General features: G+C 45.6%; 1 protein-coding gene across 4 annotated transcripts in view; it reads left to right on the top strand.

The window, feature by feature from the left end:
• apba1a (amyloid beta (A4) precursor protein-binding, family A, member 1a) overlaps positions 1-26937 on the top strand; it is a 70534-nt gene that overhangs the window by 19447 nt on the left and 24150 nt on the right. For all 4 annotated transcript variants that reach the window (XM_036527515.1, XM_036527517.1, XM_036527514.1 and 1 more), the window contains exon 2: positions 9136-9379. The gene's annotated coding sequence lies outside the window, so the exon portion shown is untranslated. The remainder of the gene's footprint in view (positions 1-9135; positions 9380-26937) is intronic.

The raw sequence follows: 26937 nt of genomic DNA, 5'->3' as shown, positions 1-26937 counted from the left end.
GGCTGCTGATTTGTAGCGACGTGCGAGAGCAGTCACCCACCTGGCCTTGAACCCAGGTCTACAGCAGCTTGACCGCAACACCAAAGAGCTAGGCTCGTTGGTATGGCAGTCAGAGCACATACTCAACCGTAGTGACAGCACTCCTTCACACTGCCCTCCCCTTCGGGAAGCGCACCCATGCGCTTCACGCACCATGGCATCCCTCACGCATTCCCCCGCCATACTTCTCCATCCCAGGGTGCCCCACTCACTGGTGCTTCACCCATCTCTGGGGTCCCTCACACCGCGGTCAGCCTAACCTGGGGGTCCCTCATACGGCTCATACACTGGCCACGCCTCCGATGGCCTCACGGCAAGCCATCCCACTTCTGACACCGTATGTAGCGAAGGGCGACAGCAGTCACCCCACCCAGCCTCGAACCCGGATCTACTGGGTACCAAACCAGCAGCTTGACCGCACCACCAGAGGCAGGCTGGTTGGCATGGCAGTCAGAGCACATACTCAACCATAGTGACAGCCCTCTGTCACATGATTGCCCCGTACCATTTCTTCACCTTTTTTTTTTTTGCCTTTTTTGGGTGGGGAGGTGGTGTGTTGTTCCAGCCTCTCCCCCAGGGTTTTGGTGAGAGTGGGATCCACTCTCCACAAATCCACAGGATTTTCCACCAGCCCTGCCACTCCATCACAGTGTGTTTTTCCATCACCTCTGGGGATAGTGAGAAAGAGAGAGAGAGACTCGGGAAGATGGGAGGGGGGGTGCATTTACAAAAACACAGATGGGAAGGAGAGGGAGAAATGGCCTGTGTCTGCAGGAAGGTCAGTTTGGAGTGCTGGTTCTGGGCCTTGCGTGTGTTTTGAACCCAGGATGCTGTACTGCCATGGTACCCTTGGGCCAGACACTCCAGAGTAATAACAACAAAAAAACTCTCTTCAGTATAACTGGGTTACAGAATGTCTAAACATTACATGCTGCCTGTCTGCTAGAACAGAATAAATAACTGCAAGTTCTTTGCATTTTCAAACTGTCACACTCTATCTCCCTTGACTGATAAACCCCAGGATGACTGTGCGAATGTCATGTATTGGGTTTTAATTTTTTCGGCTCACTTGAGCCCTGGCCTAGGCCTCACAAACATAAGAAGCCCAAGCTGTCAGCATGGGAGGAGACTTGGACCGGGGAATTGCTTTGACTTCTCTCAAACCTTTATGTTTAGCATATCTTCAAGGTCTCCAGTGGGAGACCGGGCACTCAGATTATTTATTTATATTTTTATTTTGCTGAGTTCAAGGCCAGTTATCGCAAGCACACAAAATGAAGTTATGAAGTGTGAAAGCCGCTGCTCATGCATTTTATGAATGCAATTTTGCGGAATGGAAAAGGCGGTCGACCCCTGCCGAAGCCAAGGGCAAAACTGGTGCCAAAAAAGTGGGTGGCATAACAATAGGGCAAAAGAACAATGGAATTACTTTGTACTGGCAGGTATACTCTTTCACTCAACTGTGGAAACTGAAGGCAGAGGGTTTGCAGGAGCTAATGTATTATTATAAAGTTACTTAAGTTAATGATTTGGGACATGTAGTGCATCGTGAGTGACATGAATTCTTCATGATGACTTGTAAGAATAGCCACTGAACAGTCCTCTACAGTGAGTTCACATTGTATGCAAATTGAGTGAAGGACATTGCCATTCCAAGAACAAATGAGACCATTCCTGTTCCCCAGAGGAGATCACAGTGTATCACTCCTTCAGCATTCAGTGTGGGAGGAAAGAGAGCATCTCTGAAATCAAGTGTTTATTAAAATAGCTGTCCCGAGTTTCTCATGTATCATTGCCTGCACAATATCCCCATGATTAATACTGGTGGGGCTACTGTACGAACACACTCTTTGAAAATTCATAGCTATGTTTATTCACATGTAGCTGGCATCAGTTTCCCTTAATGTCCGTTTATAAGAAAACTAAAGACATACAGGACTGTTTCTTGTCTGAATGCTCTTCCTGACTTGACTTCTAAGAATTTTTAAGATGAGATTTTTGAAGGTCAGGCAGCGCCTCTAGCATTTCCAAATATTGGCTGTGAGTTAATGGCTTTAATCAATCAATTAATCATTTGACACAGCAATATACCAATCATTCAATCAAAATGTGTGCGTCATAGTGCATTTTTACAGTTGAACAGTCTTAAAGTGCTGGAAAAAAGCATTTTTTTTTCCAGAGGCAATCAACAAAACAGAAAACCGAGGAAAACCTGAGCCAGTTGGGTGAAAAAGTGGAAAATGACTCCCTAAATCCCAGTAAAAAGGCAGTCCAGGGAAACTTCTAGAAACCAGTGGGACAGAATGCAAACAGTGGCTCAGAGACAAACGAACGCCCTGAAGGTGGTGTGTAGCGGCGGTTTCCATTTGAGGTATTAACAGCTCACTCAGCCAAGCAGCATATGGCTCTGCAGCAGCCCTCTCAGGTTGCGCTTGCTGAGTATTGGGTATGACATAAACTGTAAGTCTGCTCTTAAAGTTATGGGCCCGGCGAGAGCACCGAGTAATGGGAGCAACTGAGGTTAATGGCTTCTCCAGCCACATAAACAAGCGCCTGCTTTTACATTATTTATTTATTTATTGTAGTAGATTTCAGGGTGCTGCAGTTTTTTTTTTATTTCTTTTTAACAGCATTAGCGTTTAAGAGAGGAAGTACACTGAATGATTTTCAATAATGAACTGTACCATGAGGTGTGGCAGGTATTGCAAGGAGTATGCAAACGTGGGGGTGGGTTGGAAACAGGATAGCAATTTTGTAGTTATTATTTTTAGTGTTATTTGGAAACCATTATTACTTGTATGTCTTTTTGGCCCAGGCCAGCTGGCGGAGGAACCATGGAATTATGAATGGGGAAAAAAAGAATCTGACTATCAATTCTAAATGAAAGCAGTGCAAGGAGAAACAATGAATACTTAATGGAAGCAATGGCAAATGAGTTTACCACACGTAAGGAAGGACTGTGTTTCTCTGCGTGAGAGTTTCTGCAGAGGAGGAAAGGATACGCTCAATCTGCAGACACACACACACACACACACACACGCTGATAACAGCATGAGGACAAAGACTGAGCATGACTTATGCAGAGATGGATTTGGGCATCAAGTTACCCATTTTCAGGAATGAAATGGAATGCTCCGCTTGCTAACGGTTCCAGCAGCCTCTTGTATAGAGAGAGAATACAGAACACACTGCGATCCAGTTTGCGGTTTTACATCCACTTACAGCCGCTGCGTGTGGCAGCACAACAGTGCCAGCCTCTCGGAGAGTGATTGACGCGGACTTCTGAATTACCCTGGAGGGAAAAAAAGCTCTCACTCTGCAATGCTTCCCCATCACTTACGCGCTGTGATCTGGACTGTGCCAATCAGTCAGGTGTGTTTCAGAGTCAACACGCCTGACAGCAGGGCACTTTAGGCTTAGCCTGCTCCTGGCCCCGCCTTTGAAAGCACCCCCTGTTTCTGCAGGCAGGTATAGCTTGTGAAAAACAAGTGTTCTGGAAAAATCCAGAAGGTCATTTAGCTCCTCCTTCATCAGAATAGAACTGCTAGACTTTTGCCCCGCCCACTGAGGTCACATGGTCATAAGTAGATGCTGGAAGAGAAGTCCCCCTCCCCTCTGTCTGCCTCTCACTTGTGCTTCCAAAGGGAGCAATTACAGAGTAATGGCAGCAACCGAATGAAGCTCCCTGCGTGCCAACGCCAGGCCCTTCAAAAACAACACGCTGAACGTGCCCCCTGGCCCCTGCATCTCAAACCTCAAATCCCTCTCCCCAGCTGACGTCTTATGTTCTCACAATGTTGCTGTAATGTTGCTACAGCATTGTTATATTACTATCGCATCACTTTTCCGTAATAGTAGTAATCTTAATTACTGGCTACTAAACAATATATGGGTGTATTGTCGCGAATCTTTTGCAAAGTTCAAACTATTGCAGTCATGTGGACCAACCCCTTAGGCCACGCCCTTCTCCAAGGGTCCTCTAGTTATTGGGGCCAGTGAACTCGGCCTTCCTGTAGATGCAGGTTTCCTCCCTGTGCAAATAACACGTCTGCGCAGGCTGTCTCACAGTTCTGTATTTTGGATTAATAGGGGGGGGGTTTGTTTTTCTTACAGAGACCGCGCATAGCTCCCGGATTCCTTCCTGTTTCAGCATTCTAAGACGCAGCAGTACCACCACTGAACATGACAGTTTCCAAGGTGATTTCGCATGCTTGGTTGTTGGGAGTATATTAAAATGCAGTCTGCCGTCACAAACACTGCATAGAGGAGTACACAGCTCAAGCAATGAATGGCTGCAGCAATGTTCATCACCTCAGAGATCAAAAAACGAAACAGGCTTTTAAAACCACACAGGTTTCTAAAACACTCTACTCTGAATGGGCTTCTGGAAATGTAACCTGTGAGATCTAAATCTCTCCCTGCCAGTACTGGCACTCCATTGTAAATGGCTGTGTCAGATAAGATTGACAGGTGTGTGGATGATTATGGAGTAGTGACCACGAGGGCACAGTTTGCAGTTCTTTCTGACAGTTGACGGATAGACGGTTAAACCCAGGCCTGGTGCACCACGCCCTCAAACTGTCTGAGCTGCATCGGGTAATCTGCCCGTCCGTCCCTCATGCTGTCTCTCCATACACAAGAGAAGGAGAATGCATTGCCATTGGTACAAAGGCATCTCTGTGAGTCAGAGAAGCCAGCAAGAGCAAAAAAAATCAGAATCAAGTCAGTTGAATTGAAGTGGTCTGGTCTCGTCTCTCTCTCTCACTCACTCTCTCAGCCACACGCCCACCCACTCACTGTTGCTCCCTAGGAGTTCATCTCAATCTGTCAGCAGCCAGAACTCTTCCCTGTTCCTTAGAAAGCCTCCCCCTCCCCCAGGCACCCCTGCCTTGAGAAGGGAAAAGGTTCAGACAAATCTTCCCTTCTGCTGCCAGCAATTCTGTCAGGTTGCCTCCCTGGAGTCTCACCTGCTACAACTGGGGAGATGCTTAGGGTGGGGGTGGGGGTTGAGGGGGCAACTGGGTTTTGTGATTTTTTTTTTTTTGAGTGGGAGGTGATGACTGAATCCAGTCATTTCAACATAGTGTCACATTTTATTTGGAGCCTCAGATGGCCCTCATGAGAATGTAAGCATAAATATTTAAATAGGACACACATGTATAGAAGATCACATGTGTGTGTTGATTTGTATTTATTAAAAATACATGTATTAATTATTGCATGTGTTTCTACGCTTTTTTTAAAAAAATCCATTGTGATGTGTATGATGTTAGCCTGGTTATCATCACATCACCGTTTTACTATGTGGTGCTTTACAGTCCCGTAAAAACGGAGGCGTAGCCTGTAATAGGTTAACAGGCTGACAGAGTGAGCTGCTTCTGGCTCCCGCCTCTGCGCTGGCGAGTCCCGGATGGAGCGCGTGAGCTGGCATCCAGCTTTCTTCATAAAGAACACAGACGCATCCTCTCAGTATCCCCTGCCGAAGAGAGAAAATAAACTGTGCTAATGGGACAACTGTTACACCGAGCAAGGGAATTCCCAGAAAAAAACTGCAGCAACAATGTTTCTGTCTGTGTGTGTGTTTGTGTGTGTATGCACAGTATTTATGTATGCAAATGTGAATATAGATAGGTGGACAGATAGATGTACAGATAGATGTGCCTGTGATTCCTTCATAATACTATACAGTATAAATACACATGTATTATTTCTGTAGTAATTTCGTTGTTCAGTGAACAGTTGTATCTATGGAGGCTTCTTAGGATTATTCAGGAATACTGCATTGTAGGCTCCAGTTAACCATCAGTTACATGGATTGAATTTTTTCATCATCTTCATCAACCTTTATTGCCATCATCATCATCATCATCATAATGACTGTTGATACATTAGAGCTAACTGGACACACTCTAGCTGTGCTCATGTGTGTAAGAGCAGTCTTCATTTTACGCCTCAGTGATCCCAACAAACTAGACAGGAAGGTCACGGATAGGCAAGATCACTTGACATTTACTGTCACATTAAATATAACATCAGTAGACCTCAGGCCGTTTTTCTGTAGAAAACCGGGGCGCTGGGTGTAAAGATTACTTTTTTATAAGTAAGGAAATGGTAAACAGGTTCACAACGTTCAACCTTTCACCAGGCCTGCCAGCATCCCAGGTATCTGAAGCCGAACGCTCTCAAAATTCTTAAGAGAGAATTTTGAATCTTCCCTGTAGCCAGGCAGAGTCGGTCACTGAGAGCTGTGGAGTTCCTGCACATGAACTCAGAGATACTTGGAGGGATAAAGAGCACATTTACCACTCTGCCCTCTCAAAGCCAGGCGCAGACAGAGCCCGGGGGGAGCGATGATCTTCACTGAAGACGGTGAATGGAGAGGACCCGGGAGATTCTTTCACATGGCACTGATTTAAGTGCCACTGTTAGTCCCGCGCAACCTGGAAGGAAACGGCGGCCTATTTTAGACGGCTCGCCTGAGAGGCTGATCGACGGGGGTAGAGCAGTGAGTTCTGCAGGCTCCACGCACCCGCGATCATTAGGCCATACCTCGCGAGAACCTTATGTGAATTCGCCGACCTTGCCTGAAGACTGCGGTAATTCCCAACAAGTCAGTTCCGCTGTTGGAGGATTTGCGAGGATTAATAATTATGCTTGTATTGTTGACTTGCTGAGCAGATGTCCTTATCCAGGGCGATCTGCACAGATCACATTACGAGATTACGCATACATTCTGAATATAACGGGATATTCACCCTCAGGCCTTTGTTCCAGTATACTCAGCAACTTCACCAGAGGGTCCCTCAGTTACTGTGTACATGAACCTCTGTCTACACCATTAATATAGTTGCAGTGCAAGGACACTACGTCTTTTGGGAACATATCAGGTCGCTGTGTGGATTTATTATGTCATCATAAATATTTGTCATTTCTGTATGCAGAAGTGTCACTTGAACTGCATGTCTGGCCTCGTGTAGCTCTGTGACTGTTTTTTGACTCTGCTAGATTATTTCCAGCGAGCTCTGCTTGGGGAATTTGAAGGACTAGGAGCTGGATATATGCTCATGCAATCCTCATCAGGCTCATATCCATCTCTCTGATGTCAGTGTTTCAGAGAGATGGATATGTGCATTGGGAGCTCCAGTCTCTTTTTTGTTACATATTTTGTGCCATAACACTGCAGAATGGAGCTGCAAATCGGTGTCAGAATCATACATTCTGCGCCAATTCACCCACTGATACCATTTATTATGGCATAAAACATGGGAACCTGAAGCAAGGATGAAATTGGGCCAGAAGTGGAGGGTAATACATAAAGAATAATACATAAATTGGTGCTATGAATAAATTAAGCAGATCAACATTTCTCCGGGATACACAAGGATGAAAATTTTATCAAGAGTGTCTGTGTTTTTCCTGTTCTCACGTCTCGTCGTTGGCTGAAGTGGAGTGCCAGTGAATGAGAGGGTGGAAGTGGGATTACCAAAAACGTCACGGCTCCATTGTGGGCAATCTCTGGTCACAGGCATTGAATTATTGGCTGTTAAAGCAATTGGCTATCCGATTCATCAAGCAATTTTATAACAGCCCATACTGTCATGTGGCTTAACGTTGTTTTACAAAATTCACGGAACCATTAACATTACAAATTACCCCATTCTGCGGGTTTCTAAAGTGCATGAAGGCATAATTTATCATTACTGTGTCAAAAAATGAATTTTATTAACTAGAATCTTGGCCTGCCTGCACAAGCACACACACGCGCGGTTTGTCTCTTTTTATTTACTGAATCCCTGTACTCTCGTGTTTCAATCGTATTATACAGTCATGAGAACGTTACTTTAACAGCATGTGACATCTTGGGTCTGTTTAATAAATAGAGCTGTGAAGATGACGAAAAAAATTGATCACGAAAAGATGTATATCTATGTTTCATTTTGCTCATTTGATCCCTAGATTCTTGTCTCACAAAGCAACAACGAATCTCAAAATGTCGCAAAGATGGAGTGCCGCTTCGTTTGCTCTGTCACCTGAACAAAGACAAAGTCTTCGGAATGTGTGTAACATAACCGCATTGCTGGGAAGTTTCCTTGGAGACTCCAGTGGTGTTGAATAGCTGGAAGAGACTAAGGCTGTGATGGCATGCGAGAGACCAGGATACTGATTGTCGATGGTTTCAGGTGTGGAAAATTGTGCACTCTGATTGAAGTGCTGATGATGTGTATGCATACTGAAAAATAGGTTTTTAATTTTATTTTTGCACTGAAATGTATCAGGCATTTGCATGTTAGTGTAATGTCTGTAAATGTCACTTTCAGCCAAATTTATTCAGGTTTCCCTCTCACTGCTTGTCTGGATTTGCATATTCATATTAGACCAAGTTTTTTTATTGTAATATTTGTCCACAAATTCAAAATGTATTATTTACAAGGGCATTCAGTTGCTTGTTAGTTTTTTAAAATACTTTAAAAATCCAGTTTTCTTCTTTCTCTTTAGTATTCATGGAGGAGAGTATGCTAACCCTGCAAAAAAGAAAAGCTAATTGATTGATTTATTAGTAAACTAATAAGTTATCAGGTCTGAATTTTTTAATAATTAAAATATTTAATCGCAGGAGGCTTGAAATTTTTGGGCTTGAAAAACAGTGGGTGAATGGAAATACACATCCCCAGTCTATACTGAATTCTGTTGTGTCCTAATAAATCCTGTCTTAAAAATGCCATTGTGATTTTAACTGAAGGATTTATACATTGCGAGGTTAAGTGAAGCACTGTCCACCTGACGTGAGTACAGTGCTGTCCACCTGAAGCATGCAGATGTGAGTCTGTTTCCCATTCACTGATTTTATCCTGATTTTCTCTGTCTCCTTTTTTCCCCCTCCCTCCTCTCATTTCTCTTCATCCGTTTTCTTTCTTCCTTCATCCCCTCTTTGTCCTCCTCTCTCCCTCCCCTGTCCCTCTCCCCTTTTTCTCTTCATCTCTCATCTCTATCCTTCTCTGTCCTCCCATTTCTCTCCCTCGCTCCCTCTTCTTCTATCCCTTGTCTCTCTCTCACGTTCTCTCTCCTCCTCTCTCGCTTCCCTGCTTCTCCTTGCAGAGTGGAGTCTGTCTGATCAGAGACTGACTCGTTCAGCTGCCAGCTCCCATCTGATCAGACAGAACCCTGTGCCCAGACCCTGCGCCAAAACCAGAGCTGAGCCACTTTACCTGGGGCCAAGGACACCAGAACGTCTCAGCATTCAACCCCACTATCTCTGGAGCTGAGCCACTCAACCAGGGAGCACAGAGACCCCAGACTGAGCCGCTAAACCTGGGAGCAGAAGGATAAATGAGACTGAGAGGTGAGTGGCGTAAGTGGAACTCATGTGGAAGTCCTCCCTCTCTCTGACCTGATGTGTTGATGCACTGTGTTTGATTACAAAATGGATTAGAGCTAGAATTATTGTCATTTCCATTCATTTGCCTCTCTGCGGCAACTTGTGGAGCTTACATTTTGGCTCTGTCTAAAAAGCCCTGAAAATGGTACTGTCCCTCAGTGAAGGACAGACTGACCAAGTCTCCTGAAGTAAGGACAGTACCTTTGTTTTTTTCTACTAGTTAGGGAAAAGCACTAATAAAGGGATCCACTAAGTATCTCAGTTCCTTAACTCTGCCTATTTTTGCCCTTATTTTTTATATCTGTTTATTTTTCAATTCCAGAAACACTTGTACAATTTAGCAGTAGTGCAACTTCAGTGTCCCACATTTGAACTGCCAACTTTCTGCTAATAAATCCCATTCTCTGACCACCACAGTGTGCAGACCTGCTCTCTTGCACATCCAAGTTCCAAGGACCAATCAGGTAACAGGTGGGCCCATGAAAGGGGTGGGGCCATTTCCTCAGACGTTATGGTCAGTGGTGGTCTACCTCCCAAGATCATACCAGATAACAGTAACTAAAAATTGTCTGACCATCTGGTCATTAGGCCCCTCAGCGTTTGGCTTGGATGCCCCTTTGACACTGACTCTGGAGCAGGTAGAGGAGAGTTACTCAAGTGTGCACTCTGTCTTCTGCTGCCAAGCGCCTCGGCCCTCCCAGCTCCAGTGGTTTCAGCGGAAAAGGAGCCGGGCCAGTGAGTTAATGGACTGATAAACGACTGGCCCAGGGAGCATCCGTTCCCAGCCGTCCCAGCTCGGCCCACCCACACACACGCACACACACAGACACACACACGCACACATAGACACCCACCGTGTGAGCCACGCCGGCAGTCTTTGTGGTTCTCACTCAAGGACGAGGCAGATGGCTTTGTCCATCAGCCTTGGCTGCAGTCTACGTGTTGCCCACTACTGCGGCCATCTGTTAGCTGAACCTCTGCCCTGCTCCACTTCAGGACTTCCAACTGTTCTACTCTGAAACCTCCAATGGCCTCCATCGAAAAGTCTTCCCCAGGTCCTCCTGCCTGCTCTGCTTTAAAACCTGTGCCTGGTCCACTGTGGCGCACACGTTCGCTGCACCTCAGAGTTTCCTGGCTCAGAGTTTTGACTGGCTCTGCACCAGCGTCCTGCACCCGGCCTGCTTCCATCAAGAATATTTCACCTGCTCGCCATCACAGCTTCCGATACGGTCATCTCCACAGCTTCTTCCCCCAAAATCCTTTCGAACCTTCGAAAAGCATCATTCCTGTTCCTCTGAATGGCCTCATTCAAGCATTTCAGTCTGGCCTCATTCCAGAGACTGCGTCTGTGAAAGGCTGTAGTCTGATGCCGTTGTACTCATAATATCTGCCATTCATGCAGCCCTTGTATCACTCCATCTTGTTAAAGACAGAAAATTTCAAACACCAAAGAAAATGCTAAAAATTGTTAGAGACATTGTGTTTGTCCTTGTGCTTTTAAAGCCCATGAAAAAGAATAAGCAGGCCAGGATGTTGTGTAAACATTTGCAATTGGTCTGCCTGATCCTGGTATAGATGCCTATTGTGTGTGAGTGCACTATAACATGGCCTGGCTTTGTTGGGTTGATTTGTATTTGATTTGCTGCACCCCACACCTCTGTTCCTGTTGCTCAGTTAAAATAATTATTGGCTGAACTTTGCATGGGACTTGTTCAAAGGTATTGATATTATTTATGGTTATGATTTAGTTAGCTGGCAGCCTTGTCCAGGGCATTTTATATGAGTAACATTTTTCCACATTATCCAGTTACACAGCTGGATATGTACTGAAGAATCTCAGGTTGAGTGCCTTGTTCAACAGTATAACAGCAGTGCCCCACCTGGGAGTCAAACATATTGTTGTTTCACAAAGCAGAGACAAGATAGGTGGAAACAGATGGGTAAGTACTGTATTAATCCCCATGGGGGAAATAAGTTTGTCATAAACGGCACGACAAATAACATTCACAAGAACAGAGGAACAGTAAACACAAGACTGAAAATAAATACAGTGCTGAATAGGAGAGGAGGCGTAAAACTAAGCATACAGTACAATGCTAGTAAGTAATAAAAGTTATAAAAATGGGGTCTGATCAGAGCGGTATGGCTCTGCAGCTAGTAGATTAAAAAAGAACAGGTTATCTTCAGTTGTTAAAAGTGTGTGTAGCAGCTGGTATTAATGACCCCCCAAAACCAGCTCTGGAGCCAGTGGCTGCAGTGTTATTTACCATGCGCTGCATGCAGAGGGGTCTGGCTCTCCATGCATGCTAAAGAGCACGTTTAGCCAGTGGGCCTGGCTGCACTGTGACATCAGAGCTGCCCAGTGTTGGCAATGCATGCGGTTCAAGGGGCAGATTTGCCCTTGAAAATGTGGAAAGGGGCCGAGAATATCAGTGTCAGTTCTGTTCGGTCTCCATGGCTCCCAGTGCTTTGCGGCTGAGCCGGTTATGGGTTCTCCGTGATTGGCGGAACCCGGCCGTCTGTCTCACGCAGGTTAATTCGGCCGGAGCCTCTGCGCTCCTCACATCGGTTCCACTCTCAGACTGACCCTCACCACTGCGTCTGCCACACTCCTCTCGGCCGGCACTGTCCCTGATTAATCTGCCACACCGCATTCCTGCGGGGTTTAGGCCTTTTATTTTCAGGTGTGGAATCTGATACAGTAGATTCTTACTGCGTTTGCTGAACAGGGTCTTAAGGAGGGACAAAATTAAATTTTGTTTAGATTTTTTTATTCAAAAAATTGTGCAAAGTAAGAATAGTTGTCAAATGCTGAAACAATGGAAGGCAAATTAATTTGCTTTCTAAAATATTTATAATAGATTTATTTTTGGCAGCATTGCAGTGGCCTTCTTTCTGGACTAGTTAAGTGTAAATACACCATATTGCAAATTACTCATTCCCCTGCCTGCAGTGTTGCAAGGCATGATGGGAGCATACTCTACAGCAGGGCTACTCTACTCCAGTCCAGAAAGGCCATCACCCATAAACCCACCATTAAATCCCTGGTGCCCTTGTAGCAGTAATTTGCAGAATCGGATGGTTAAGTGTGTGTGACCCAGGTTGGAGTGCCGTCCCTGTCACAGGGTTCCTGTCCAGCGATGCGCCCTGTGTGTGAGCAGGAGACATGTGAAAGTTTTTTTATTTCATGTCAGATGACGAAAAAAATAAAGCCATAAGGCCGGAGAGGCTGGGGTATATCACGAATATGGTCACAGCTAAAGGTTCTCGTTAGGCATGATGCATTTTATTTTCTGTCCCTGTGGCTCTGTGGATAGGCAGTAAGAGGCACTCACTCTGTGATGGCCGTCCCTGAGGCAGCTGCAGCTGGCCATTTCATCACCGCTGTTTTGCGGAGTTGCAGTCTCAATTGCTGAAATGCTGATTGTCAGTCCCTCCCAGGGCCAGAGGCAATCACAGTACATTTTGTGAAACATGGTGAAGTGCGGAGCACTCTGGGATACGCCACTTCCTTTGCAGCGTCACTGCGGGCAGCAAGCAGATAGCCGCAACAGGATCAGCCTCGGCTTATGATACCGTGACAGTGATGCTGCAGGTGATGGTGATGGTGATGCTGCAGATGATGATGATGATCAGGATGATCAGGGTGTGGTGATCATGTCGTTGATAATGATGATGATGACGATGATGATGAATGCCTGGACCCGTTCTCACCCCTGTATTACCAAGCTGACCCTGCATTTATAATATATTCATGAAGCTGTGGAGTGCACACTGAGTACGAGTAAATAGGGCTTTGTAAACATGCCCTAGACTCACTGCAAAAACACCCAGAATGTAACTAATGAAAACCTTGTGTGCATGAGGACAAATGAACTGAGGTGTGGTTGAGCACAGACGTCTGGGCAAGCTGGAGTCAAAGATGGAGAGGGAGTGAGGGCCGATGATTTAAATGAAATGACCAACTAATATGTGAACGAAACCTTGGACCGCATACACACAAACACACACACACACACACGTGGATGCACTTGTAATGAGATAATTGGAGTCATTCCGGATGCATAAACACATAACAAGCACTAAAAATAAACACAAGAGAGAAAATGAAGGAGAAGCTGCTGCAGCTCAACTCCTGGCCTTCACCTGATCTCATCTCAGCAATGACCCCCCTTCCTCCAGGAGAGGGATCGACTGTAGAAAAACCTCCACTCCATTGATGAGCAGAGTGGTTATGGTGAAGCTGGACTCAAAACCAGACAGTTGTGGTTTCCAGACCCAGGTGTTGAGTACCTTTGATTGAATGCTTAATACAACAGAGTATAGGCTATATCGGGGAAAAAAGAAAGATGCTGTCATGTTCTTTTGCTGTCGTGCACGTTTTCTCGGGGCATTCATGTGAGCGCAGCACCGCATTTCTCTGTTGCCTTGTGTCAAAGCTCTTTTGAGCTTGCCGCAGGTAAGGCAGGTGACTGCTCTTCAGCTTTCATATAAATCTGACTAGACTCGGAGACGAGATTCGCGTGCGTCATGTGTATCACTGCAGATCCCACAACTGATAGGTTTGGATTTTGTGCCAGTCTAGCAGAAATGCGGACCTGTTTCATATTCTGTGGGCAGAACAGACACATTTTTAGGTCTGCAGTCTTCTACAGTCATCCAGTTATCTTTTCTGCCATTTACATATAAACTGAAAAATGACAAAGCAAAGATTTGGGGCAGTGCTCTCTCCATTTGGACCGATTAATACAAATTTCAGCCAGTAAGTAGATTTGCAGTTACTACTGTGATGTGCTGTGATGTCTTGAGACCATTTGTGGGACAATCAGATCCTTCTACAGGCTTCTGTCTGGCAGCTATAACCTTCTCTTGTCCTCAGAAAACCGGGAGAGATGCAGTGCACGCTGGGCCTGGCTGGCAGCTTCTCAGCTGCTGTGCTGGATATGTTTTCTGTAGGTCTGGTGTCATTACTACAGTGGGGAGCTGCCCATACGCTATCTGGTAGTGTATCTGTCCAGCTTCAGGGCAGCACTCTGTGGAAATCCTCCTGATATGGCCCAGAATTCACCTGTGCCATTTAGTTTGTAACAGTCATGATTTTTCCGCAAAACGCAAACGATTTCAGGGGCAGCTTCTGAGGTTTTGTTCCACAAGTATTGATGGATTTCTGCATCAGTAGGTACACTGTCAATTATCAATGCATTACAAGTCAAACTTGGCCTGGCGATAGTTTAGCTGGGAGAATGTAGTGCAGCCACCGCAGACGATAGTGTTAAAATGTCATTCACTGCAATGGAAAACAGCTTTCACGGTAACATGGACACCCTATGACCGAGAAGTCCCTGTTCATACAGACTCACTGTCCAGCCTTTTGCTGAGTGTATGTTTGTGTTCATATAGTGCCCCCTGAGGCTGAATAGAACTCTGATTGATCTAGAGTCTGGGATCCACAAATCATTCTGGCCCCTTAACTGTGCGCAAGAACTGTGGCCCTGTAAACACACTCCTTGAGGGAGAGTCACCCTGCTTGTTTATGGATGTTGGTTTGGAGCTAGCACTGTGTGGATCCACTAGGCTTAATGTTGCAGGGGTGTGATAATCTAATCACACGTGCCCATTGTCAGAAAAATAGAGGCAGGAAATTGAATTACAATAAAGTAAGAAGATTTTCTGCTGGGATTAGCAAGCTTTTGTGGCAGCGGGTCCTTATGTTTACTCTCGCATGACGACGATGTGTGAGGAAGCCAAATCACACACCACCCAGACCATGCTGGAAATGACCAAAGGCAGTGATTGCCAGTAGTTTTTACATGTGAGCAGGATCTGGAGGAGTCAGTCTCAGGCAGCAGTACACTGAGGTGTGGTTCTGTTTCTGCTGTCTGGTTAGCCCAGAAATTGATCAAGACAATGAACTTGATCATGCAGTGCACCCTAGTGAGGCAGGTGTACAATGCTCTTAAAATGTTGTGGAAACATTGTGAAATTGTTTCTGAAGCTTTACTCCAGGTACATGACACCCTTCAAAAATTCTGTTTGGAGCAGTGTCTATGTTTTTTACTGGCTTCATGATCTTTCTGGTGGGGAGGGGACTGGGTGTTTGCAAGTGGGTCATAGTGTGTTTGAAATAAATGAGTGTTTGAGTATACAGGACTTACTGCAGTGCGAGTGGCTTTTGTGTTTACTTGAAGCCTCAGGACCCAGTGAAACCATGCTGTTGTACTGCTGGAAGCCTCAGGACCCAGTAAAACAATGCTGTCGTACTGCTAGCTGCCTCAGCACCCAGTGAAATGGTCCAGTGGCACTAGCTGGGACACAGAAATGCTGGAGACAAGTCCGGTGATTGCAGCACAGGGAGCTGACTGGAGTAGCAGGGAGCTTGGCTGCTCTGTTGGCATTTCACTGGATGGCATTTCTGCTGTAACAGCGTTGCATGTCCTTTCACATTCAGAGGGAATGGCTTTGTCTCTCTCCCCCCTGTCTCTCTCTCTCCCTCTGCCTCCCTCCCTACCTCTCCCTCCCTCCATACCACTCTCTCTCAGCCTTCCTCCCTTTCTCTCTCCCTCCACCTTAGTCTCTCTCTCACCCTCCCTCTCTCCCCCTCTCTCTCTCCCTCTATTCCCCCATCTCTCACCCTCCCTTTCACTCCCTCCCTCGCCCTCTCTCTCTCCCCATCACCCACACTCTGTCAGTTCATTCTTTGTTTTGCGCCTAGTGTGTCAAGAAAACATCACGCAGGACACATGGGGTCATTTTCATTTACCATACATATCTAATTAGAACTTAAACTTTATTTGAAGTAAATGTCAACTGAGTGAAAATGTCAGTGAGAGAGTATTTTAAACTTGACCCCTGGGAAAGCTCTGTTTTTGCACACATATCAAATGGATGGCTCTTTTGTATTAACTGAGCCCACACTCTCCCGGGGCTTATATGCCTCTACTGCAGAGAATGACACCCTCCCCCCTTTGCCCTTGAAAGTCTTAGAAGGCAAATCTTGAACGTGTCTCAGTGTTATCTCACCTCAGATCTTAATAGCATGGCTGAGATCCTTAAATCGACAGGATGTTGGTCTGTCCGTGGTTCTCTCGACCTAAGTCAGTGTATTGAATTTCTTTCTCTGAAGGCACAGTGCTTTTTAAAAAACTCTCCCATTGAGTCTCGGGGGTAGGGGGGTCCACCTGCCCTCCCTTTTAAGGAACGTGAATTTGGACTTGCGGCTCTTCATGCCTTCCTGCAGGGCTCTGAGACTCTTTCCCCCCCGGCAGAATGGTTGCGGAGGGTAAGTCGGCAGCTTGGCATTCTGCAGGAAAAAAGCAGAATTAAAAAACGTGGAGAGATTAATCAGTCCCCTCCGTGACTCTACTGGCTTGAAATAATTATGAAGGACTGCAGGAATAATCGCTTCCACTCACAGAAGGAAATTAACCGTCATGCTCCTCAAGAATACCGAGCAATCCCTTTTTTTCTCCTTCGGCCACATGCCTTAGACTTTCAGAACACCCTTTAAAGTCTTTGATATCTGTTTCCGTAAGCAGTCATTACAAAACATATTGCAAGAGGATTTACAAATGTAAGAATCCATGATGCCAACCCTCTATTTAATATCCTTTATTTATTCTGCCAATGTAAAGCAAGTAAGAAAATCACATTCTTTTCTTTTCTGGAAAACAAGATGGCTGTCACACATCACTGTCCCAATCTCCGTTGTCATGAATGCATAAAATGATTTATGAGAACAGAACTTTCTAAATTAGAATTATTGTGGTTATTGATTCCCAAGAAGTGAGTACCGCAATCAGAATCCAGACTTGTCCACTGCTCTTTCCTAAAAACACCCTTTTAATTTCACATGCAAATTTACTTATTTTGTTTAACCTCGTTTACCTTGTGCCCTTTAAAATGTTACCATTCGTGTTCGCAGAAGTCCCCAAATGCGAGTTCGTATTGGCATTGAAACCCGCTGCATTTCACCGCCGGATCGGTCCGGTCACCATGGATACAGATGACTTGTGCTGTCAATCTGAGTAGTGGAAATGAGTATGATTATTCTATGGCAGTACCTGCTGTTAAGCCAAGAATACATTTGCGACAAAGGTCACTGTTTTATCGATAGTGTGATGTTGGAAGCCCTGTGTGATTCATGCAGAAAGTAACATACACTACAGGCAGAGAGGAAGGAAAAAACCAATGGCAGTCTGATTCTGATACTAGCTTGATATTCTTAGACAAAACAAAATGCCCTTGACCTACTGTCTAATTGCCATTGTATTTTCATTTTTCAGCGAGTATAATTAGGTCTGTAGTGGAGGGGTTTATAATCTGATCAAGGCGCAGTAAATTGCAGGTCAGATTTGATTTGCCTACAGGCAGATGGCACTGCAAGATGGAGGGAATCCATAAGATCAATCAATGAACAGAGACGTGTAATATGTCTTCCTTTAATACTCGGCTGAATCCACTTCATAGTGCCAGTTGGGTAAAAGAGTGTGAGTGAGTGCGTGTGTGTGTGTGTGTGTGTGTGTGTGTGTGTGTGTGTGTGTGTGTGTGTGTGTGTGTGTGTGTGTGTGTGTGTGGCAGGTGTGTATGGGGGTGTTTATGCATGTGTCTGTCAATGATTGTATTTCTGTGTCTGTGTGTGGGGTGTGTGTGTATGTGTGTCTGTGTGTTGTGTGTATGTGTGTGTGTGTGTGTGTGTGTGTGTGTGTGTGTGTGTGTGTGTGTGTGTGTGTGTGTGTGTGTGTGTGTGAGCGCACATATGTATGTGCCTATGTGTGTTTGTTTGTGTGTGTGTGTGTTCCTGCATATGTTGTGTTTCTGCCTGCCTGCTGGTGTGTGCATGTGTGTGTGTGTGTGTGTGTGTGTGTGTGTGTGTGAGCGCACATATGTATGTGCCTATGTGTGTTTGTTTGTGTGTGTGTGTGTTCCTGCATATGTTGTGTTTCTGCCTGCCTGCTGGTGTGTGCTTGTGTGTGTGTGTGTGTGTGTGTGTGTGTGTGTGTGTGTGTGTGTGTGTGTGTGTACACACATGTGTACATTTGTTTGCCTGCCTGCCTGCTACTATGGAGACTCAAGGAGAGACAAGGATGAGCACGCTCACATTCCCAGGGGAGTGTGGGTAAATTTTCACCCCGACATCATCAGTCAGGAGAGACGCTGTTCTGCCTGCTGTCTGGAGTCCTCCCCTCCCACCCCTGATCTCTTCCTGCTGTTATGCTCCTCTTTTCTTCATTTCAGACCTGCTGTGTCTCAGCCTCTTATACTCTTATGTGTTGGTATTGTTAGTTGTCATGTTGTGAAGCAGGGACATAAGCATCTTTTTTTTGTTGTTGTTTTCTCATCAAACAAACATGATTAATGAAGCTTGGGACAATCTGAAAGCCAACATCAGTGTCAGCCGTTAGATTCCGTTTTTCCCCTCTTACGGCATAGCTGCCTGCTTTCACTTGACAATTTCCGTGCTTGTTTGCTCTTTGATTGGGGGCACACTTCATGACAGGATAGGCCTTGGTGAGTAAGGGGGGTGCAGAGGCAATTCTTCATTGGTTTTAAAAAAATACACATTTCCTCTCAGTTATAGTCAATGGTATATTCCACACTGCAAATGCTGGTGCCACTTTACTGCCTCACTGCTCCAAGACCGTCCTGCTTGGTTTGGCTTCCCTGGTGTCATTTGAGCAAGGGTAGAAATCCATTCCAAACGTATGAACTGGCATTTAGACCTGCCCCCGAGGTCCTTTTGTCATACAGTTCTGGCATGGACACGAAGCGCCGGATGGAGGGCTGTCGCAGATGAATTGTGGCAGGCGAACTTTGGCTCGGGAGACGTGTCAGCCCCTCAGGATCGCCGCCTCTCTCGCCCGCCTCAAAGATGCCGTCCGTCCCGTGGGGGGACACGCGGCGCTGAAGGCGCTACGATATCCTCGCCTAATCGCCATGTCAGGGGAGGGTCTTTGTGCACGGCTCTGGCAAAAACTCAGAAGCCTTTATCCCGTTAAAGGAAAGATTTCATCAAACCCTCAGCCAGGCAAAGGAAATGGGACTGTACAAATTTGATTCTTTTTTTTTTTACTTTAATCTGCAGCATTTTAAGAAATAAAGGAGATTACAGAAGACAAAGACTGTTGTTAATCAAAAAGGACTGCTTGCTAATGCACTTGCAGGAGGCACTAACCATGCTGGAGGATAGGGGAGAATATCCTAGGGAATCATGGGACGTTTGAGCTGACAGGTCTGAGCCAATCGGATGGTATCTGGTCATCATGCTTCCCTTCAGAATCTGTTTGTCCCCTTGATGTTTTTGATGATAAAATTAAATGGCTTGTGACTCCAGATACAATTGAGATAAATCTGAACCATTCTGGATGGTCATTTTACACCAACTGCAGCCTGAACCAGCTGAGCTGATTTATATTCATTTCCCAGGCTCTGTTTCCTGTGAAGCCTAAGTGACATCATCTCTCACTTGGCCAGTGAAAGACCCACCAGGCCTTACCTCAGCATCACCCCTTATCGCCCCAGCAGAGACACTCTGGCTAAGCCCTGCATTGTTCATGCACAGCCTTTCATGTCTACTTCCTGATTGGCTGTCTCTACTGTCAGGAGTGCCTGATTGGCTGCCAGAAAGGGTGTTATTGCTGGATTGGCTGGTGGAGAGACAGATTTGCTCAGTGAGCTCAACATGGAGATCTGCGTGCGCGCGCACACACACACACACACACACACACACACACACAGCTCTTCACTATGACTGGCCCAGACTAAGCTGCTTCCTCTCTTAGGATGGTCCCAGAATGCACTGCATCTTGTAGTGAAAGCATCCATTATTTCAGGAGAGAACGACCAATTAAAAGAGTCAAGTGTTTCAGGATAAGAGGAGCTCATTCAGAGCGGAGTGATGCTTATTGAATTGCTCTGGGAAATCTTAGCATGTTCTTAGCAATTCTGTTGGCAGGTATTGCAGTATGTGTGTGAAACGTTTGCAACAAAAAGACTGTAGCACAAGGGTATGTTTCATGTTTTCTTCTTTACAGGAAAGATACTTACCTCTGTAAATACACACTGCAAAGCAGGCAAAGTAAATAGAATATTGACATTTTTATTGCCTAATATTGCCATGTACAATATTAGTTTTACCCACTCTATTCACTTGTGTTAACTACATTTCTTTTAATGATCCCTTATGTTATCTGACAATAAAGAGGGCAGCACTCCACGGGATGCTGCAGCTCTGTGAATATGTGGAACATGCCTGCTGATTGGCTGGCAGCAAGCAGCGGGGAGCAATGATTGGACGAGGAGCTTGGGTGTGCTGTGGCAAGGGGAGGGACACATCAAGGTCAGACCTGTCACCACGTGGGGGCGGAGTCCCAGGTCTGCCGCATCACTCTCGCTCCCCCGAACCCCAGAGTCGGGGCTTGGCGACATAGCTGGAGACGCTAATTAAGCGCGGAGAGTGCTGGCAAGCCACCGCCATGGCATGATTTTATTTACGGGGCTGTCTGACCTGGCGCCCCCTCCGCGCAGCAAGATGAGCGAAAATACATCCAGCTCTGCTGGGGAGAGGACAGCGTCTTCTCGCCTCTCTCCCTCTAACAGCGTTTTCACCCGCCGGTGGTAACTCATCGACTGGGAGGCTCTCTGCGCCGCAACTCCCAGTTCTTTCTGTGAGTGCTCGTGTAGTCCTCACTGCTGAGGTCCTCATACACACACACACACACACACACACACGCGCGCGCGCTCACAAACAAACCAACAGCCAAACACAGACTCCACACACATGCACACACACAGTCACAGACATGCACATTCATACACATACTCAAAAGCTCTGACAAACATGGATGTATAGTACATATACACTATAGATACACATAAACATATTCACAGATCATACACAATCAAACAGACACACATACATAAAGAAACACATACAGTCTCTCACACAGACGCACGCACAAACGCACACACATTCCCTTGCACAGTAGCTCTTTCATCATTTCACTGTGAGAAATACTGAAATCTGTGCTGGTCACCTGCGTCGATGTTCTCCCTGTTCATGTACTTGCCTTTGCTGGCGTTAATTATCCCCCCCACACAGAGTGTAATTCAGCTTTAAAAATAGAGATGTTATATCACCAGCGAAATATTGTGCTGTGGCATTAATGGTTTGATCACAGTCACAGCAGTGTGGTTCTCTCATTACAGGTTCAGAGGTTTTGGAGGAAAAAAACATCCCTATTTTTAGTCTTTTTGCTTTTGTCTGAACAATTTAATTTTTTTTTGAATGAGTCATGGAGTTCGAGGTAGCTGTAACGAGGTAGGGTGAGTCAACTTTTGAAGAGGCTTTCTGGCTCGAGCTTTTCCGCTTTGCTGAGGCCTGTCTGTCGGTAGTGCTCTGGATCATGTCCGCTGAAGCATTTCTGGGCCACGGTGAAGGGCAGCGGTGTGTCTGTCGCTGTTTCGTGATTTCCCAGAGACAGTGATTCCCAGAGACTCAGCCGCTGGGACACGAAAGGGTTTTGATGAGCGCGCACCGTAATATACATATTATTTTTGATCTAAACAGAAATTATCAGTGGGGAAAAATGTATTTACAGAATGCTATCATTCGATGCCTCCAGTAATTAGAATGATGAAGAAGACTGGCTCTCCCTTCTCATAGACGCTAATTATAGTGTACAGCTGAAGAAGTTTAAAGCACTTGTGCTCTGGCATGTTATTCTGCCAAAAAAAGACAAATTAGTTGTGGAATTGAGATGAATGTAAGCCATGCATAATGGTGACAGCGTCGGAGGACGTGTTGTGGAGCCTGCCTGATTTAAGCCTTTCTTTGCATCCTTGAAAACACGGTGAATTGGCATCTCCCGGATTCCGCAGATACCCCACACACCCTCCAATTTACCACACTTCCCCCTGTTTCTGTTTACCCTCCGTGGTAGTCTGACAGACACAAGTCTCGCAACAGCATTAGAGCTGTACTGTGAGTACTGAACACTAATTACCTTCAGTTAAAGAGCATCTTTCAAGCAAAGATCTTAAATTCTTTGGCGTCTAGAGGTGACACACATCATACAGCACCATACATGTACTATTAGTTATTTACTTAGATAGCCTTACCAAGGGACATTTGCATTGCTTACATTGCTAGACACTGTCCATTTACATACGGCTTGATATTTACTGAAACAGTTCAATTATAGTGCATTGCTTAAGTGTGTTGTCTACCCCAGTGCACATTCATTCTCTGTGTAGTACAGACCCATGAGTGGGAGGGGGATGGAACTTACTACTCGAGAAATTGATTCCTTGCTGATTTTTCCCGTCTGAGGAAACAGGAGTGTGAACCCAGCAGTGCAGCAGGGGGTGGACCCTCCAAGCATGTTCCTCTGAGGAAAGTCACACTGCAGCGTGAAATATGATAAATAACATGGAAAACTGAAAGGTCACAGTGGTATAGTATAAGCCAAACTCAAGAGCAGACGAGTGTGTCCCTGCCACCATTCCACACCTCCCACACCAAACCCCCCCCTTATCTTTTTCACCTCTTTCCCTTCAAAAAAATCGTCCTTGGAATGGGGGTGTTCGAGCAGAGGGCCCGTTCAGCCAATTGGATCCAGCAAAACAGTACGAGGTCCCCTTAGCCCCTCCCTTCCCCATCTGGAGTAATCCTCACCTGAGAACAGTAACCTCTGGGTCACCTGTGGGAGCTCGGAGGGTGTCAGTGAAACAGAGCGGTGAGAGAGGTTCTGGTACAGGACAAAAAAAGATTAATTGTGTCCTTGTACCTCTGTGTGTACCTACAGTTTCCCAGCGAATCCCAGCCCTTCCAACCACAGCTCCCATCACACACCACATCCTCCAAGGTCTTAAAGCTAAGCTCTGTGAAATTTAAAGAAGGAGGATATTGTTTATCAACTAGCTGGCCAGTGATTTGAGGGGAAATTCGATTCTTAAACTCAGCTGGCATTTCTCTGATCCCAAAAAAAATACACAAATCGGTCTTGGCATTCAGTGTGATTCAGTGCACAGATTTATTGTATTTTGACTAGCAATGTGATATATTTTGGGTTTGAGATTTAGTGCATTTTGTAAGGATGGTGTAATATTTCAGTGTATTTTGTTTATGTGGTAATCTGTGGCTTTGTACTTGGATCGATGCTTTATACTAGGATCAGTGCTCCTCCCAGGAACCTCTGTTCTCACACTGCATTTCCTCATCAAATCGAGGCTCATTGGAAATAGTTCCCCTCTTATCCCCCCACCCCCCCAGGGTCAGGGAGGTAAAGAAAGGCATGACTGTACCTTTTAAGTGCCTCTCTGAAAAACACTGCCCTTAATATCTGCCCCTTCCAGGCAGATTCTTGTGGGACAGAGACATCTGACTTCAGGCTTCTTCTGTCCTCCTTTACAGTAATCGTGTGTGGCAGCGTGGTTCTGTGGCTAAAAAGCTGGAATTTTTTACTAATATTTTAAGGCTGGTAGTGGGACATGGTGGTTTAGGCCCTAGGCTTCAGGCCCAAAAGGCACAGGTTCCGTTTCCAGGTTGGGCACGGCCATTGCAGTCTTTCACAGGCTACTTTAGATGCTTCAGTAAATATCCAGCTGCATAAATGGATCAGAGGTAAATGATTAAAAAAAAACACAAATTAAGGTATAGACATTGCCCTGGCCAAGGGAATGCGGTGAGCATACAGGTAAAGGAGTGAAACTCGGCAGGCCTTTTAGAGGGTGATGTCCTCTACATTTCCTCTGAGACACCAGGGCCGGTTAAACCAGACCACCGTCTGGGGGAGGAGGTAGAGTTGAGAGGCACTGCTCCTCTCCACATTTCTGTCTCTCTGAGGTGAAGTAGGGTGGGGGAGAGGGCTAGCACCTTATGGACATATTTACAATCATAAAATAATCATCTGCTATCCCAGGTGCTCCTGCCCTGTTATATATTGCTGCCAGTCATTTATCTAAAGCAGGATTTTTTTGATGTATTGGAAGGCAGTTCAGAAGGCCAGCCCCACCTTATACCTCTGCCGTAACCATGGCATGGCTTCCATGTTTCCGGCGTTCCCAGTATGTGAACTAAGGGCCTTGGTGTTACCAAAGCTCTGCGAGAATGCTGTAGTGGATGTTAGTGCTCCTTAGTGCATGGATTGGTGTAGCCAATTCAGAGTGACCAGGTTACTCTGAACACTTCATTGAGGTCTTTGTTAGAATATAAGTGTTTGAATCACACATAATTATAGATCTAAACAAGTATGTGTTACAGTATAAGGTGCATTTTCATCCTGAAACTAGAACTAGATTTAGCTACCTGTACTGTGGAGAGTCCTGGTTTGTGTGTCTACACATGTCTGAGTGTTTGCGTAGGTGCAAATGTAGGTTTGTATGAGTGTGTGCCCATGTGAGTGTGTGCATGTTTGTCTGTGCATGCATATGTGTGTGCTCGTGCATGCGTGCTTGTGTGTGTGTGTCTGTGTGTGTGCGCATGTGCGTGTCTGTGTGTGTGCCTGTGTGTGTCTGTGTGTGTGTGCGTGTCTGTGTGTGTGTGCGTGTGTGTGTGTGTGTGTCTGTGCGTGTGTGTGTTTGTGCGTGTCTGTGTGTGTGTGCATGTGCGTGTCTGTGTGTGTGCGTGTCTGTGTGTGTGTCTGTGTGTGTGTGTGTGTGTGTGTGTGTGTCTGACGTTCCTCCTCTGTCTGAGAGACAGCCAGAGCATAGTGACTCAGCCTGTCAGTAGAGAATCCATCTCCCCAGCAATCAGGCTTTCATACACAATGTGTGGATTTTTTTTTTTTGTTTAGTTCTTTCTTTGGGTCTAATGAGAGGATTTTTGCCCTCAGGTCAATTTGATTTCCATATTATATTGTGAATGAAAGCGAGGCCCGTGTGCATGATGTTGGATTAATGTCCATTGTGGTTCCTGCTGTCGCTTATTTTAAGTCTCTAAGATACATACAAATGACTCCTCCTCACTTACAGGCCTAGTTTCGGCTGCCACTCCAATTCAAAAACTCTTGCAGGTTTTGTGTGATCACATGTGACACACCAGAGATTTTTTGGAGGCACTGAGTGTTAGGAGTGCCCCACCCTCTGGGTTATATTATTTTCTGCTGCTGTAGAGAAGACAGGTGTAGGTGTGAAAGAAAAAGTAATTAGCATATGGCTCTTCCCAGTGTCTGTCGGCTCCCCTCTGGTTGGTTGGAGTGGGTCATCCCTTGCGGGCTACTACTGGCCTCTTTAAAGGGATGACAGCGCTTGGGTCACCAATCATGACAGTTTGTTTACTTCTTGAGCACGAAGCAACATAGCAGTCATTATTTGCCTTGATTACATTTGTGGGTAGCATCAGTGTGGCCTTGAGCTGGACATCAGTGCTTGAGTGTGTGTGTGTTCCCTCCATTTTTCCCCTTGTTGAAGGTTGTTTTTCTGGGTCACTGGATTTTTCTGTTTGCTAATTATTCTGAAGAGTGATAAAAGACTCGCATTAGTTCCCTGTGCTGTGAAAGTGAGATGCTGCTGGCTCCTCAGAGTCGTCCCATCCACACGTGAATGGCCGGTGCGTCCAACCAGTCATTTTCCCTGGATTTTGTGTTGCTGGTGTATTCGACAACCTCAGGCGTCCCTTAAAGGGTAGAGGTGTGGTATCATTCACTTCCTGTCAGCAGAGGTGAACCCCCTATGACTCACTACTGTGCAAATAGGTGAGCTTTACTCAGAACACATCAGCCAACTGTGGAGATGAGGAGTCACGTGGAAGTGAACCAGTCGGCCCAGTAACTGTTGCAGCGGTGCAGTTTGGTTTCCGGTCATCTTTAAGAACACGAGAGGGTCTGGCACCCCTTTAACGGCCAGCAAGTAGCCTCAGACATCTAGCGTGCCGCTTCACAAAGGTCAGGATTAGCTGAAGTTATCCAGTTTGAGTTGGCATGATCCAGCAGAGCAGGCTAATGCGGTTTATGATTAATATAATCTTATTAACTGCAGCCAGCCTTTTTCAGTGTAGTAGTGGTGCTTTCCGTCAGCACATGGCAAATGCTTCTGACTAGCCGTGGTAAGCCTGTTTCCCTCCTTGGGCGAGTTAAGTTTAATAGGTTTAACTGGAAAAACAACAATACAAAAAGTGTCTTTATGACAGAAATTTCAGTATCTTTTCTCTGTCTCCTAATACAGTAATTACTTCACAGTCACCTTCAAGTCAACCAATAGAGCTGGTCTTTTTTAGGAATTTGATTTCATCAAGATGGTAATAAATCATTTTTGAGTGTGGAATGAAGAGTAAGAAGTGGGGCTCTTAAGATGGAGGTTGCAGTCTCTTTTCCTAGTTTGGATTATTTTTCTAGCACCCTTTTGGGGTGGGGGGGGGGCTGTTTAAGGTGAATTTCTTCAGGAAAATATACAGCAGTTGAACAGAATAATGTTTGAATATTGAAGCTGTGTAAGACTCCCTGGATAACTGCAAACTGATAAATTAACTAATCGATTTTACTGTATACATGTGGATGATTGAGCAGTTATTGAAACAGTCATAATAG

This window comes from Megalops cyprinoides, chromosome 4, assembly GCF_013368585.1.
Source record: "Megalops cyprinoides isolate fMegCyp1 chromosome 4, fMegCyp1.pri, whole genome shotgun sequence".
Lineage (NCBI taxonomy): Eukaryota > Metazoa > Chordata > Actinopteri > Elopiformes > Megalopidae > Megalops > Megalops cyprinoides.
This window is presented reverse-complemented; position numbering and strand designations above follow the sequence as displayed.